General features: G+C 38.7%; 1 protein-coding gene across 3 annotated transcripts in view; it reads left to right on the top strand.

Annotated features, from left to right (window-relative positions):
- Positions 1 to 15730, top strand: part of mri (mrityu) — a 188868-nt gene that overhangs the window by 111667 nt on the left and 61471 nt on the right. The gene's annotated exons all lie outside the window — the stretch shown is intronic.

Raw genomic sequence — 15730 nt, forward strand, 5'->3', positions numbered from 1 at the left:
ATAGTCAGAAATATAGAAGATGAGAAGATTATTTCAGTGAAGTGAGTCCACAGTGGAATTTCTGTTTTCTGTTTTGTGTATGTTGAATGCCGATCTTACAGGTGCATTTGGTTAGTCGTCTTCCTTTTGCTTCCAAGACAGTAGCATTGAACCACACCGAAGTAGATTACATTTGAGAGTGTGTAAATGTCACAAGTCCGTGTCGTTGGTTTCTAGCATGTTAAGGAACTCCTGCGGAATATAATTCTGGCACCCTGGCATCTCTTAAAATCTACAGCAATTGAAGGGATATTCGGCAAATAAAAGCAATGCATACAATATTTTGCTATATAACTTCGGTATATTTTGTTGTAAGGAATGATCATAATACTGTACATCGTTACATTAAATATTTTTGGAAGCTATTGATACATGTGATTCCTGTATGCCAATACTCCAACAACTCGTAGATGGTGTTGAATATTTTCTGTTCCGTTACGTGGCCAACTCGTAAGCTGACTTGAGGTACAATTGCACAGTGCATTAACTCGTTTATTCCAGAATTTTAGATTTCTGTTCTGCATGTGTTTATTTTACAGCAGTATTTCTACATCTTATCAGCTCTGTGTTGAATCATATTCATGGTATATGCCATGTTCATATGAGGATACCAGGTGGGAGTGGGAGCATTTCTAAAGTTTTCATTTTATCATTAATATATAAATGTGTGATTATTTTAATAGGTGCAAGCACAGTCTACAAAATCAACATATAATGTACGAGGGTGAATCAAAAAGTAAGTTACACTAGCTCACCACGAGAGCACGCTGTGTAATACCAATATAAATGGTCCGTTATTGGACATTACAAATTTTCCAGCTAACTCATCCCTGGTTGCCAGTGTTTCGTCCGAGTATGCTAAGTTGGGCTCACCCGTTGGTAAATAGCACACCTACCAATACACATGGGTAGTGCATACCGTGGAGGCCACTGCGTAGGCTATTTGGAACCACCGGCAGTGCCAATGAACTATGAGAGACAGTCTTATTTCCAAAAATTGATGCCTGCCTGGCCATTAGATGATATAGATGAGATGGACCGATTTTGCTGAAATTTTCACGATTTGTTCTTCTGAAAGGGATTATGAAGTGGTTTGAACAAAATCGGTAAGGTAGTTTTATTATTATGAGTAATTTTATGTAATTTTATTAAATTGCAAAGCCGCACCAAGATTGGATCGACTTGATGGACAGATTGTCACTAGGCGACAGCAGCTTAGGCTATATCATGATAGTCCGGTAAATGAAATGTCGTATGGCTTTTAGTGCCGGGAGTGCCCGAGGACATGTTCGGCTCGCCAGGTGCAGGTCTTTTGATTTGGCGCCCGTAGGCGACCTGTGTGTCATGATGAAGATAATATTTGCTGTATAGAGGAGGATGAAAACACGCTGCAGTGATCTACAAAGTACCTTTCTTGATAGGAGGTGCATTCTTATGCCTGTTATTTTGAAATAGCAATCCACTATGCCGTGATCGAGATGTACTTTCATGTCATAGTACAAACATTGATAGGTCTGCCCATTTTGAAGAATGTAGCTGTGTATTAGACGTGTAAAATATTTAAGAAACTGTTAAAAATATAAAATATCAACAATGGAATGACAAGAGTTATCACCCCCCTCCTAATGAAGAGCAACTGGGGGTTCCCAACGAGGTTAGGGGGGAGTGAGTAATAATAATAATAATAATAATAATAATAGAAAATAGATCCGAATTTGTCATTTTCAGGGTGGCTGAGATGAATAGTGACACTCCGGAATTTGTTGAAGTCCATGTTCATCACCCTTTAGGGTGGTGGGGACGAGGGGGAATGATATATAAAAATAATCGGAAATAGTGATGAATCTATAGTTTCCGGGGTCGCTGAGATGTATAGTGACACTCCAGATTTTTTTAAAGTCCATGTTCAGCATTAAGAGATAATAATTTCGTAGTGTTCCGTATTGAAATGATTTCAGCAACCTTTGGGGGGGGGAGACATAAAATTATTCGAAAATAGTGTCGAATCCATACTTTTTGGGATCGCTGAAATGAATAGTGACACTCTGGATGTCGTTTAAGTCCAAGTTGAGCCCCAGTCAGTAGGGTACCGGGCGAGTTGGCCGTGCGCGTAGAGGCGCTCGGCTGTGAGCTTGCATCCGGGAGATAGTAGGTTCGAATCCCACTATCGGCAGCCCTGAAAATGGTTTTCCGTGGTTTCCCATTTTCACACCAGGCAAATGCTGGGGCTGTACCTTAATTAAGGCCACGGCCGCTTCCTTCCAACTCCCAAGCCTTTCCTATCCCATCGTCGCCATAAGACCTATCTGTGTCGGTGCGACGTAAAGCCCCTAGCAAAAAAAAAAAAAAAAAAAAAAGTCAGTAGGGTTGTGAGAAGGGTGAAGAAAAGAAAATGTGCAAATGACCGAGATTTTGGGTGTTTGTACGTATGTTCCAGCATAGGTGTCAACTAAACTTGTTACAAATATTATCTATCTGTAAAAAATACTGCAGGGGCAAGACACCCCTAGAAGCCCTAGAAACGGGGCGAAATATAATTATAACTAAAAAGGACCGATAGTAGTGTTGAATCCATACTTTTCTGGAGTACGGGAGAGATTTCAGCCAAGCTTGGTACACTTATGACTTACTATCATGAGACAAACTGCGAGGAGGTATTGTACCGTTCCCGTCTAAAATACAGTCTTCCAGAGCCGTCGGAGAGCTGCGTGTTCGGTTTGTAAAAATATGATCAGGGCTAAATTAAAACAGATATCTCAGGATAAATTATACCATGGGTATGTGAACGGAAAACAGTAACATAATTCCGAAATAAAATTCAAAATAGGGGGTAAGATAGATTTATTATCTAAGAAACATTATTGAAATCCACAAAATAAACAAATTAATATGTTAAACGATTAAAAATATGGCTCAAACAAGTGCCAAAAATTCCAATATGTGCCGTGCACATAGTTAAACAAAAGTTAAAAGACGGGCAATGTCCCGTGTTAATATATAAATATTTACAAAATAAAAACCTGAGGGGAAAATAACACACTTCACATCGAGTCAACGCAGTTAAATTTATCTTATTGATTCCTGACGGATATCATTCAATTAACGTTTACAGGACATACCGCGACATAATAAAATTATGCTAAATCCGATCCATAATAAAAATAATATGTTCAACAAATCAATGTTCCAGGGTCCCTAACTTATATATACACTGAGTATACTAACAGACTGTTCTGTTACAAATTGGATGGCTCGAAAGCCTACTTCCCAATAAAGTGAGCTCCGGACTCATATTTAAGAACAAGTCTTTAATCAACGATGACAATGACATAATCAGCAAAAATACATGTAATACAATTCAATATAAACAAAACACTTCAAAGAAACCTGTAAAATTCATGCAAATAAAATAAACAAAACATCTGTGTATCCGTTTTCTGAAATACAAGTAATAAGATGCTAAACTCCGTCATATTAAAAAAAAAACGGAACTTCTGGCTCGGCTACACATGTTCTTGGTTATTCACCTAGCACGCCGTATTATAAATCAACTGACACTTCTAATACTTCAGCTATGAGACATCCTGCCTCCCAAGAGAAGACACTAACTAATTGGATTTGTAATTCCTGCCTGAGAGATTCTAATATATCGGGGAACACATATTAACGCTGCAAATCACTTCTCTGTTCATTAAACTAACAATAGGCCTCGAACTCAACTTAAGACTTCTCAATACACATTCATACGGCCTTAAATACACATTTCAGTTTAACATGGCTACTACATATGACACATGGCACATCTGGCCTAACGCCTTGGAGTCCATGAGTTCGACTCTCATAGTATTAATGAACACTCAAGGCAAATCAAGCCTCTCTCTCACCACGCAGCTAACAACATTATATTTCCCCTTTATTGATTACCAGACATTTCCGTCCTGTATTAACACACAATGTGTGTGGGGGGGGAAAAAAAATACTAAGGAGATGAAACACCAATCCCCGCTGGAGGTGAGGAATGGGAGGGCATGACATTTTCCATTATTTAAAAATAATAGAAAATAACCGATATTAATGTCAAATTCATTGTTGTGACCCTCTGAATATCGTTTAAGTCGACGTTCAGCCTCCATTGGGGTGGGACACGGAAAGCGGTTTTGTAGTAAATAGTCTAAAATGATCGAGATTAGTATTGAATCCACTGTGTTTGGGGTCTCAAGGCTGATTGGTGAGAGTCTCAATGACAGTTGAAATTACGTAGATCATATCTATACCGTTACGGATAAATACATGAAGTTATCGCTTATTATCTTTTTGAAAGGATCAAATATTTCCCAGTCTATTCGAGCTTCCACAAGGACAAAATTTTATTCAAAAATTAAATCATTTAAAACTTGAAATCAAACACATCTAAGTAACTCTAAAGCTATATAATAGACGGCAAAAATCCATATCCCAGAAAGAAATTCTATACAAATTCACTTTAACACAACTAACTGGTGATACCAATCTTAAAAGTAAACATCCTAAACCAACTGGGCTACGCCGGGTAGTACAGCTAGTATGATATATTAACAAAATAAACTTTACATTCTAACTACATACAACAGTCAACAAATTCAAATTCTAATTTTTGAAATGACATACATGGACAGTGTATGAAGAGACGTAATGTTCCCAGCTCCTTGGCTAAGATCAGCATTGTGGCTTCGGCTCAGGAGTCCAGCGTTCGATTGCCAACTGGGCCGGAAATTTGAATCGCGTCTGGTTAATTCTTCTGGTCTGAGGACTCTGTGTGTGTGTGTGTGTGCGTGTGTGTGTGTGTGTGTGTTTTTTTTTTCCAACACACTCTTCTCCGCATTCACATACCACACTACCAACCACCATACAAACATGCAGTAGCGAATACAACCTTCCACATAGGGTTGGTCAAAAAGGGCATCTTGCCGTTAAATAGGGCCAAGTCTACTTGTACGACAAAGTTCACACCCAAGAAACCACCACAGTGAATGAATGAATAGCTTTATTAACACTGTATTAGGCATGACTAAAAAGTAGCATCAGTGCTCACATCGCATCTGAGAGATACGTAAATTCAGTCCATGTAAACAATTCCTACATAACTGGTGGAAGAAAGAAATCAACAAAAATGAACTTTAAGGTTTATTTACAACATATCCGTTGAAATAGTGAGATAGGGCACTGGCATATTTGAAACAGTTAAACTAATTACCTGATTACTCTCTTCACAGTCTTCAGCTTCTTGAGATCGTAATGTTACTGATTAGTCAAACAGCTCACTGAACACAATAATCTTACAAATCTTCTTCATCTTCATTTTAAATTTCAATAGATTTCGAACTGCAAGCACTACCGCAAACAATAATGAGCTGATTCACAGCAAATCAAACTCATTAGCGATAAACACGAATACTTTACAAATTAACACGCTTCGTATCTGTGAGATAAAGTTGGCAGCAGTTCGTTACATTTGTATTGCAAGAATGTCACAACACTACTGGATATCACCACTTCCACGACAGGAAGCTACGACGGGTGATGGGCTTCTAGCCTCAAGCAAGCTCAAGTTACAGCAAATAATCACTAGCGTGTATCTCTCAGATAACATGCAACTAATGCAGTATTAAACACACTGTCTTCATTTATTCACTCAGTCATTCAAAAGAAGAAGTGAAGAATGTAATCTATACTACCGATGACAATGAGATAATGCCTGTCTGCTTATATGTTTGTTTGTTTGTTCCGGATAGATTCAAAAACTACTGGACCGATTGAAATGAAATTTCGTAAGAATTTACAAGGAATAGAAAAGAATATAGCTTCAAACCCAGAGTTACGCAAGGGATAATTTTGATTTTGATATGTTTCACCGCTTCGAACTAGTGGCGGATTTTACAGGGGTATGTCGCTTATTTGGGCAATTTTTGCTCTACATCAACAGAAATAATGGTTTGTTTACTTACTTACTTACTTACTTACTTACTTACTTACTGCGAAGTTAAGGCTCACGGCCCTCTCTTCCACTTAACCGCATAATGTCTAAAATAAACTTCATAAAACAGAATAATGAAATATTAAAATAAAATATAAATCCTAACCTCATTCATATTGGCATTCATACAAGCTGATTATTATACATTTAATAGGTCATCTCGGCAAGACCGCTTGAAAGAGGCTAAAGAAGTGCAATTCCTAAACTGACTGGAAGGGAATTCCATAGCCTTGCACCAGACACTGAAAAGGAGTGGTTAAAGGATGATGAGCGATGCACAGGAATTGAGAGTGTAGTAGTCGATCGTGTGTTATATTCATGAGAGGAGGAGAGTAAATTAAACTTTGAGAATAAATACTGGGGTTTAGATCCATTCAACAGACGAGTTGCAATGTGAAGGTAACGTAGTTTATCGATTTTTAACCAGGAGAGAATTTCATAATAGAGGGAGATATGAGTTGGACATTTAATTGAAAATATAAACCTAAATGCATGAATTCATTGCCCTCTGTAATTTCAATGTTTGTTCCATGGTGGCATTTATCATTATAATCACAGTAATTAAGTATGAGAAATATAAGGGTCTTGATAAGTTTAATTTTCATGCTTAGTGGAAGAAGTGATTGCCGAGTTTTGAGAGGGTGAAGTGACAAGTGAATTTTCCTACAGATGTTTGTTATGTGTTCACTCCAGTCTAGTGTGTCATTTATGATAATCCCAAGACTTTTTACCGACTTCTGAAATGGTCTAGCTACACCATAAAGCAAAAGTGAAGGCAATGACTTCTTGTTTAGGATATTTAACTGCCTTTGTTGCCCTATTATAATAGCTTGTGTCTTTTTAGGATTAGGTAATTAATTAACAGTTCTTATTAGAATAGGAGCTAATCAGATTTAAAGTAGAATTCATCTGATGAATTCCAAAACTCAATATCAATAGCTTTATAGCGATAATATAATTGTAGATAATCTGCATATAAATAATACTTACAGTTGCTGAACTGTGAAGAGATATCATTGATATATAAAATAAACAGAAGAGGTCCTAGCACGGATCCTTGTGGGACACCTGTTTGCTTCGTCTTCTAGTCCGTGGTCATATCGATCATAACAACACGTTGTCGCTGATTGGTAAGGTATAATGCAAAGAACTGAACAGCAGAGGAACTGAGATAAATCGTTGTAGTTTCACTAATAATATGTCAATATTTACTGCGTCAAGCGCATTACTGAAATCAAGTAAAATAAGTATAGTCACTTATACTTATCGGTGAGTCTATCGAATAATGAAGTGCACCACATAGCCTGGAAATTACATTTTCAACAAAAAGAACCGTTGTATGCACTTCTTTAATAGCTCTAACGGTTTTCGAGAAAATTAAGCTTTCTTATGTTTTCGTCTGCGATCGCCTTCACTAATGAATAGGCTACTCATTAGTGCCTAAGTAGGGGTCACGTGAAGCCATGTTCATCATCATTCGTGTAAAGTCATCGTCCGTTTGTTAACAGGCCAGCTGAAGAATTAGAGCGCAACTCTGAAGAAAGCATTTTCTGACTGTTCTGGAAATGGAAGATTTGCGATCGTATGTGTTCGAGAAAGTATTTAAAGTTCGCGACTGAAGTAAGAGTTGTGATTGGTGAATCTGGGTGGCGATAGGCGGACTCATGCATTCTGAATGGCTACTCCAAGGCCAGGGTTTCCCTTATAAAGAGAGCGAGGCAGCATTCGTGGTTGGTCTTGGTCTGTCTGTGGTCTGTCAGCAGTCTATCTGGTTGTCCGAAGTTTTGACGTCTCGCTACCGGGATGGGCCACCTTGTGGGTAAGCACTCTTGATTTCCATTCCAGCTTAAATTCCCTGTAATGTTCGCTTGCTTTTTCATATAGGAGTCTGCCCTAATCTCACCTAGATTCGCTACTTAATTATTTATGATGCCTTAGCGTTTCAGCTGGGCTTGCCTGTTTGTTTTCGAGGCTTTCTTGTTTCGCTAAATATGTAAATTGTAGTTTAATATATTTTCCTTGGGGTTTTGGCTCTGGTAGTTCCATGTCACTTGATGTACGCTAGTTTGAAAAGTACGTTTAACTTCGCTGTAAATTGTAATAGTGTATTACGTTTCTTCTTACCTACTAAATTGCATTGTACAACTGGATTTGTAACTAGATGTATAGTTTGGTCGAACCTTTGAACTTATAGTAAGCCATTATCAAAGAACATCGAATAGTTGTGTGTATCACAGAACACGTAGTTTGTAATTCACAAGTTGTGTGTCGGTACCTTCCGCATGACTGAAATTGTTTGGAATTCATTTGTAAAGTCCATTTGTAAATAATATTTTTTCAAAATTAAGGATCATGGTTGATTATTTCTGAAACTGCAACCTAACCCATGTCCATGCCCTCTGTAGGTTCCAGCCCCTTCCCACCTCCTGGTCTATTGCCATCTAGTTGGCCCTACTGATGTTTACTAAAGTTGTTATCTGCAGAGATCCGCATAGTTTCAACTAATGTTTCACTGAATGTGTAGTGATTTTTGGTACTATGTAATTGCACTTACTTTCCTCCCTTTACTGTGTTTAGTTTTTGTTTAGTGTAACCACTGTAGTAACGGTTACAACACAACTTATCTCAGGAAATATCCCAGGTATTTAATTGGAATTTTTCCAACATATCTAGAACAATTTTATCATTATACAGCATTATTCACCTAAGATGTTACACGGAAATAACGTCTAAACCATTAAAGATATCGGTATTCTGTCTTCATGTTTGTAGATGATACCCAGGGGCTTGTAAAATAATGTGCCACTTGTTCCCACGCAGTGATTAATAACCAAGATATTAATACTCTTTTTTTTTTTTTTTTAATAAATGAAACGGCACGAATATATACAGCTGGCCCAAAAGTCAAACTGCGTACAAGTTCAAATATGTAAATATTTTCAAAAGCGGACAGTTAATTTTCGAGATATCAATTAAAACCGCATTAGGGCTTTTGCGTGCCCCACCAGACAGCGTGCGATCAGCCAAGGACATAGGTATTGACACGCAAGTTGTTTCCTGGAATTGATTCCAGCCACAGAACGGTTACCAGGCATGTATTGTAAACTATCGTACACATAATTCACATACCCTGTGTGTGCAACGTTATTGTATGGATAGCGAATACACAATGGAGAAGGGAGATTAAAGTTTTTATTTTTAATTCATGTGTAGCAGGTTGCACTCAATTTGGCATTTTTCCCCACGGATGGGAAAGGGAAGGATTTGGAATGGACGTCGGCTGTGACCTGTCTCAAAGGTACCAAAGTATTTATTTTTATTCCTTATAAAAACATCAACCCTCCCTGTCCTGTCATGAGTTCGCCTGTCATACACACTTTGCAAACCCATCACATGTGTAGGATATGCTTACATGCCTGGTATCCATTCTGTGGCTGATATCACAGCCAGGCAACTGCTTGCGGGTCAATATGTCCTTGTGCGAATGCACACCGTCTGATGCAGCATGCAAAACCGTGCATGCTGTTCTTATTGATATCTCAAAAAGTAACCGTCCGATTTTGAAAATACTTACATATATGAACTTGTATGCAGTTGAACTTTTAGGCCAGCTGTATGCATTTGTGCCGTTCCATTTTAAAATATGGAGTTAGTATCAGTATATCGGTTATTAATCACCCCGTGAGAATAAATAGCACATTATTTTACAAGGCCCTGGGTATCATTTACGAATATGAAAACAGAACACCAACATCTTCAATGATTTAGAAGTTATTTTCGTGTAACATCTTGTATACTTGTAGTTGTGGGAGTAAATTTTTCCAAACGTCTTGATTAACCAATGGAAACAAACTTGAAGGGCGCTGAAAATTGTATGAAAGGGTGTAAATATCAAGATAAGACTTGAAAAAAAGTAATTTCTCCACTTGTGTATAAAATAGGATTATAAATTTGCTTAAGTAGGTCATTGAACATCTCTTAAGTACGCGCAACAACCTTCGTTAGTGTGTTCAAATTACTTTACCAGGAAAAGATACTGGAAAGGAATATAGTTTTTGAACAACTTTGATTACAACCGCTCTTTCGTCACAGAACATTCAAACTCCGTGTGTATAATAATGAAACTCTTCTAAATACGATAGAAAAATTAAATATCTCTGATACTGTCTGAGGCATGTTGAGTAATACGGAAAGTGGTGCCTTTCAGTTGATTCATACTTCCAGGTCCCCTTAAGCGTTTATATCCATATTCGAGAACTGCTGTGGGCTTGTATATTATAAATTTATAAATTTACTCATTTGGGACAAAGATTTCAAGTTCCCTATGGGAATCAACATCTATATCAGCACGCTGTGTGTCATGACCGTGGTCAGCGTCGAGCAACTGCTGACACGTGCGATAGGAAAGTTGGTGTAGTATCCTGTCTTGTTGTGTGTTCAGAGCTGGCTAGGCTCAATGGCGCGTCAACTGGATGCTCGCTCCAAATTGAAGATGCGTGCAACGATCAGATTTCTATGGGCTAAACGGCTCAATTGCAAGGACATTCATCATGCTGTATATGGCGAGCGTGTAATTTCTTGCCCAGGTATTGTAAAGCGCGGCAAGCAATTTGACGTCGGGCACATGGACGAATATTGCGAAGGCAGGCCCGCAACGTCCAGACCATTGCCAATGGTGACCGTGTGGATGGGATCATTAGTTAAAATCAGCGCATAACACTGCGGGAAATTGCCAGCATGCTGAACATTTCCTTTGGCAGTCTGTTGTCCATTGTTCACCAGCACCTTAGATTTCATAAACTGTGTCAGAGATGATTCGCACGTCTGCTCACTGATGTTCACAAGAGACAACTTTTCCAATCATCATTGGCATTTTTTCAATGATATTCTGCAGAGGGCAACAAGTTTCTGCGGCAAATCATCACGGGATGAAACGTGGGTCCACCACTTCACCTCCGAAACAAAAAGATCATTGATGGAATGGGTGCACACAACATCACCACCACGAAAGGGAGCCAAGGTCCAAGCTTCAACAGGAAACGTAATGGCGAGTGTTTTTTGTCATGCAGGGTGTGGTGAACATGGAATTTATGCCGAAAGGCACGTCAATCAACTCTGCTTTAAATTGTCAAAATGTTGAACCGGTTGCGTAAGGCAATTAAAGGATAGTGGCGGAGAAAATTGACAGCCGGTGTGATTTTGTTGCACGATAACGCAACACCTCACATGGCCCGCCAAACGTCCGAACTGCTGTAGCGATTAAAGTGGGAGGTATGGAATCATCCTCCACACAGTCCAGACTTAGCACCATGCCATTATCATGTGTTTGGTAAGCTGATAAAGAATATTGGTGGATGACGATTTCAAAACGATAAGGTGAAAAGCAGCTGTCTCCAGGTGGTTACATAGCACTGCAGGTGATTTCTACACATCCCGAATCGAAAAGTTGGTTGACTGTTCCGAGAAATGTTTGCAGTTTCTTGGGGACCATGTGAAAAGGTGAACTTACATTGTTGTCATAGCCGGGTTGCCTATATGTAGGTAGTTTCATAAATGGCCATAACTTGAAGTGTAATTTACTTTTTGATTTTTCCTCGTATGAAAATACTTGTGAAAAATATACCAGTACATTAAACCATATTTAGGCTTATTGAACTTTATGATAAGGAACAAAGCAAGGAATGCAGAGTCCAACATTGCATGTCACGCACTGTGTACATAGTGCTGAAACAGTTAATTCAGCATGTCTGCGATGTTTACAAGATGCTATAAGATAATCTCTGCCATCTAAGTGAACATCATTGGAGGTGCGACCTTGGTAAACAGTTCCGATGGTGGATTATCAAACGTCTTGACGTAGGTCTGTATGATGTAGTGGCGAAAATGAAGCTGAGTGATTTTAACACACTGACCTTCTCATAAGCAGGCAAGCATTATGTGCTGTAACATCCAGCAACCATGTAAAGAGGTTCCTCCATCACTTCTTCCCCCATATAACTGTGGGTAATGGAAGATGTTCTCATCCATTTTGTCCGTACCTCCCACGTGCTTATTGTATGCCCCGAAAACTACGGGTGGAACATCTCATATGTTCTCTTTTCTTCTCTGTTTGAGAGTAATGTGAAACAGAAGATGGCAGATTCTGCACTGTAGCATGTGGATGCAATCATTAAAACGGAATTGTCAAGCCATCTTCTAATTCCAATCCCATCTTCCATGCCTGGCAATCTCAAATGTTCCACAGGGCTTCATCATTTCAGTTACTGTTGGAAGAGGACATGCTTTGGGAACATGGTGCTCTCTAATAGTTCCGGTCCTTCTGTAGCTACAGTACTTGAACCCTTGACGAAAAGTCATGCTTATGAGCAGGTTATCAAAGTAAAAACGGAGTGGCAGTCTTTGATGTCCTCTAGCAATTCATCTAATATCAGCATCATGGGAGCAGCACATTTACTGTAGGCTTTTTCATATTTGGATTTTCCTTTTGGGTTTTTCCATGATAAATATAAAAATTTACAGTGTATTCAGACACCAAATTTGTAACCGAAATATATTTGTTTTCTCGTTATAAATTACTTGCAGTCATTTCTGCCAAAATATTTTACCATGTACTCCTCAAAATCAAGATTTTACTCAGGCCTGAACATGGAAACGAGTTGCTTTATTAGTAGATCCATAAAAGGGTGTAATTTCTTGTACCGGGCGAGTAGGCCGTGCGGTTAGAGGTGCGTGGTTCTGAGCTTGCATCCGGAAGATAGTGGGTTCAAATCCCACTGCCGGCAGCCCTGAAGATGGTTTTCCATGGATTCCCATTTTCACACCAGGCAAATGCTGGAGCTGTACCTTAATTAAGGCCACAGCCGCTTCCTTCCAGCTCCTAGGCCTTTCCTATCCCATCGTCGCCATAAGACCTATCTTTGTCGGTGCGACGTAAAACCATTGGCAAAAAAGTAATTTCTTGTCATTGGAAACCATCTGGGTGCTATCTGTGCAATGAATAATTCTACACATGTATAAGAACCTGTCTCTCTGCATAGCATTCACGACTGGTTTTTTGTGCAAGTCCTCAGATGCTTCCTAGTTCAACCGGTTACTAGGAACAGTGTTGTATCCAGATAGTAACATAATAGCAACAAACACTTTTATTTAATCTGGGGAATTTTTAAAAAGTGTTTACTTTCTTGATTCTTTTAACAATATTTCAAAAATTTCCTCATCAACTACTGCTCAGGGGATTTATCATGAAACGTTTATTCGTGTTCTGGAAAAACGCACTCTATATTATGAACGTTACACTTATTCCATGAGTAATCATTTGTTTTCTGCTTCTTGGCAGGTGTGTTTGACTCTGCTTCTTCAATATCAACTGTTGCAAATCTTTTACAATAAATGTACATTTGTATACACAATTTCTGCCTTGCTGGATAGTTGATGGCCTGTGAAATTGTCAGCTACCAGGTGTGTGCATAAGTTTTTGCTGATTTTTGTGGTAAAGAAAACACATAATTTTCAAGGGAAATTTGTTTTTTGTTTATTCAAAATATTGGCCATCGGCTTCTACACACTTCACCCATTTTTCAGGTAAGTTATGAATATCAAGCCAGAAAAACTGCATGTCTTTTGCGGCAAACCATTTGGCAAGCCTTTTTCCAATTTCCTTGAAATTGCTGAAGTGCTGCTCTGCGAGGACATGCCCCATTGCTGCGAAGAGGTGATAGATGGCGCCAGGTCGGGGCAGTACAGCAGGTGTGGAAGGATGTCCCATCCAAGAGACTTCAAGGTTTCTTTCACTGGTTTTGCTGTGTGAAACAACACATTGTCGTCTATCAAAATCACTTTACCATGTCTTCTGGCCCATTCCGGTCATCTTTTGATCAATGCATGATTTAAATTAATAATTTGTTGGCGAAAGCATCGTGCATTAATGGTTTTGCCTGGCTTCAAGAGTTCATGATACACAATACTACTCTGGTTCCACCAGACACAGAGCATGGTCTTCTTGCCAAAGTGATTTGGCCTTGGTGTTGAAAGACCGGCTTTGCCAGGTGACAGCCACGAAATTCTCCACTTCAGGTTTTCAAAATAAATCCATTTTTCATCACCTGTCACAATTCTGTACAAAAATTTTCTTTCGTGACGTTGAAGCAGCATTTCACGAGTGACTTTGCGATTTTCCATGTGCCATTTATTCACATCCTGTGGGACCCATTTACAGAGTTGACTGATCTTCCCCATTGTTCGTAAACATGTGCTGATTGTTTCTTGTGACACATTTATTGCTTGTGCCAATTGCTCTTGAGTTTGAGTTGGATCATCATCCAGTAACGCCTGCAATTGCTCGTCTTTGCACTTTTTTGGTCTACCAGAGCGCACACTGTCTTTCACATTGAAATCAGCACGTTTAAATTGTCGAAACCATGTCTCACATGTTCTAATCAATGGAGTGTGTTCACCCTATGTTTCTACCAGCAAATGATGGCTTTCCTCAGCCTTTTTATTTTGATTAAATAAGAAAAACAATGCATGCCGCAAATGTTCTTTTTCAGGCACATATGTCGACATGATTACTGAATGATACACCACAGGTGCTAGTGTTTGGCGGACACAACTTGTGTGTGTTGGTAGGTTAATGTCAAACAAACAGACTGACTTTTGTGTCAAATTCATACGCTGCGTACTGATTGCTGGTGCCATTCTTAGTGAAACCGGAAAAGACTTAAGCATACACCTAGTAAACTGCCGTAGTCTTTCCCACCTGAATATTCTTCAGATTGCACGTTCATTTCAGGTGATTTGATGATTATTTCCTTTACTTGTTCCTTTTCACTGTTATCAGCCTCTAGAATATTCAGAACTTCCTTTTGTTATATGTCCCTGAAAAAATCAGGATGCGTATAGCAAAGCAGGTGGATTAGGGTAGTCTAAACAAATTTTTACCTAATTGAAATATCTGATACATACACAACTACCCATGCAGGTATTCATCCTCATAATGGGGCTATGATAAACTTACAGTAGTTACAAATGTTTTCGAGCATCGCTATTGAAATGCAAAAGTTAAGTTTAGGACACAGATTTGCAGTAAAATAACTTAATAATAGCACTGGGACTATGAGAAATAATATAACTTTAAAATGTTAAAACACACACACCTGATAATGTTCTCATAAAATCCTAGCTCGTTACTGTACATGCATAATATTTTAGGAAAATGAAAGCAACTGCTAGCGCCTAGCATGTTCATTTGATCATGCTAAAAGTTCTTGACATATAACATAGGAGTGGAAATTATCCAGCATTCACTATGATCTACATAAAATATATTAGTGCAGTTTTTGTGGGCTTATCTGTGTGAACAGGACTCACACCTCATCCTAGACCTCGTCTCATGAAACGGGACTATGGGGTAGACATACATGTATACATGTGTGTGAACAGAACTAGAAAACAGTTACTTACTTGAAGCACACATCCATAGTTGATCCTCACTGAAGCACTGTTGAGCTCATATTGCAAAAATGCCGCTAATTGAGAGGTAGAGCATATTATATTGAGCAAGTTGTACGTCAAAGGTAATAAAAGAACAATTAGTAGATTAAACCTGAAGAATTTGAAAACATATGGTCACACATGGCATTAATGGGTTTGATGCACGGGCTGCAGTAGTGGCATAACTCA

This window comes from Anabrus simplex, chromosome 5 (genome assembly GCF_040414725.1).
Source record: "Anabrus simplex isolate iqAnaSimp1 chromosome 5, ASM4041472v1, whole genome shotgun sequence".
Lineage (NCBI taxonomy): Eukaryota > Metazoa > Arthropoda > Insecta > Orthoptera > Tettigoniidae > Anabrus > Anabrus simplex.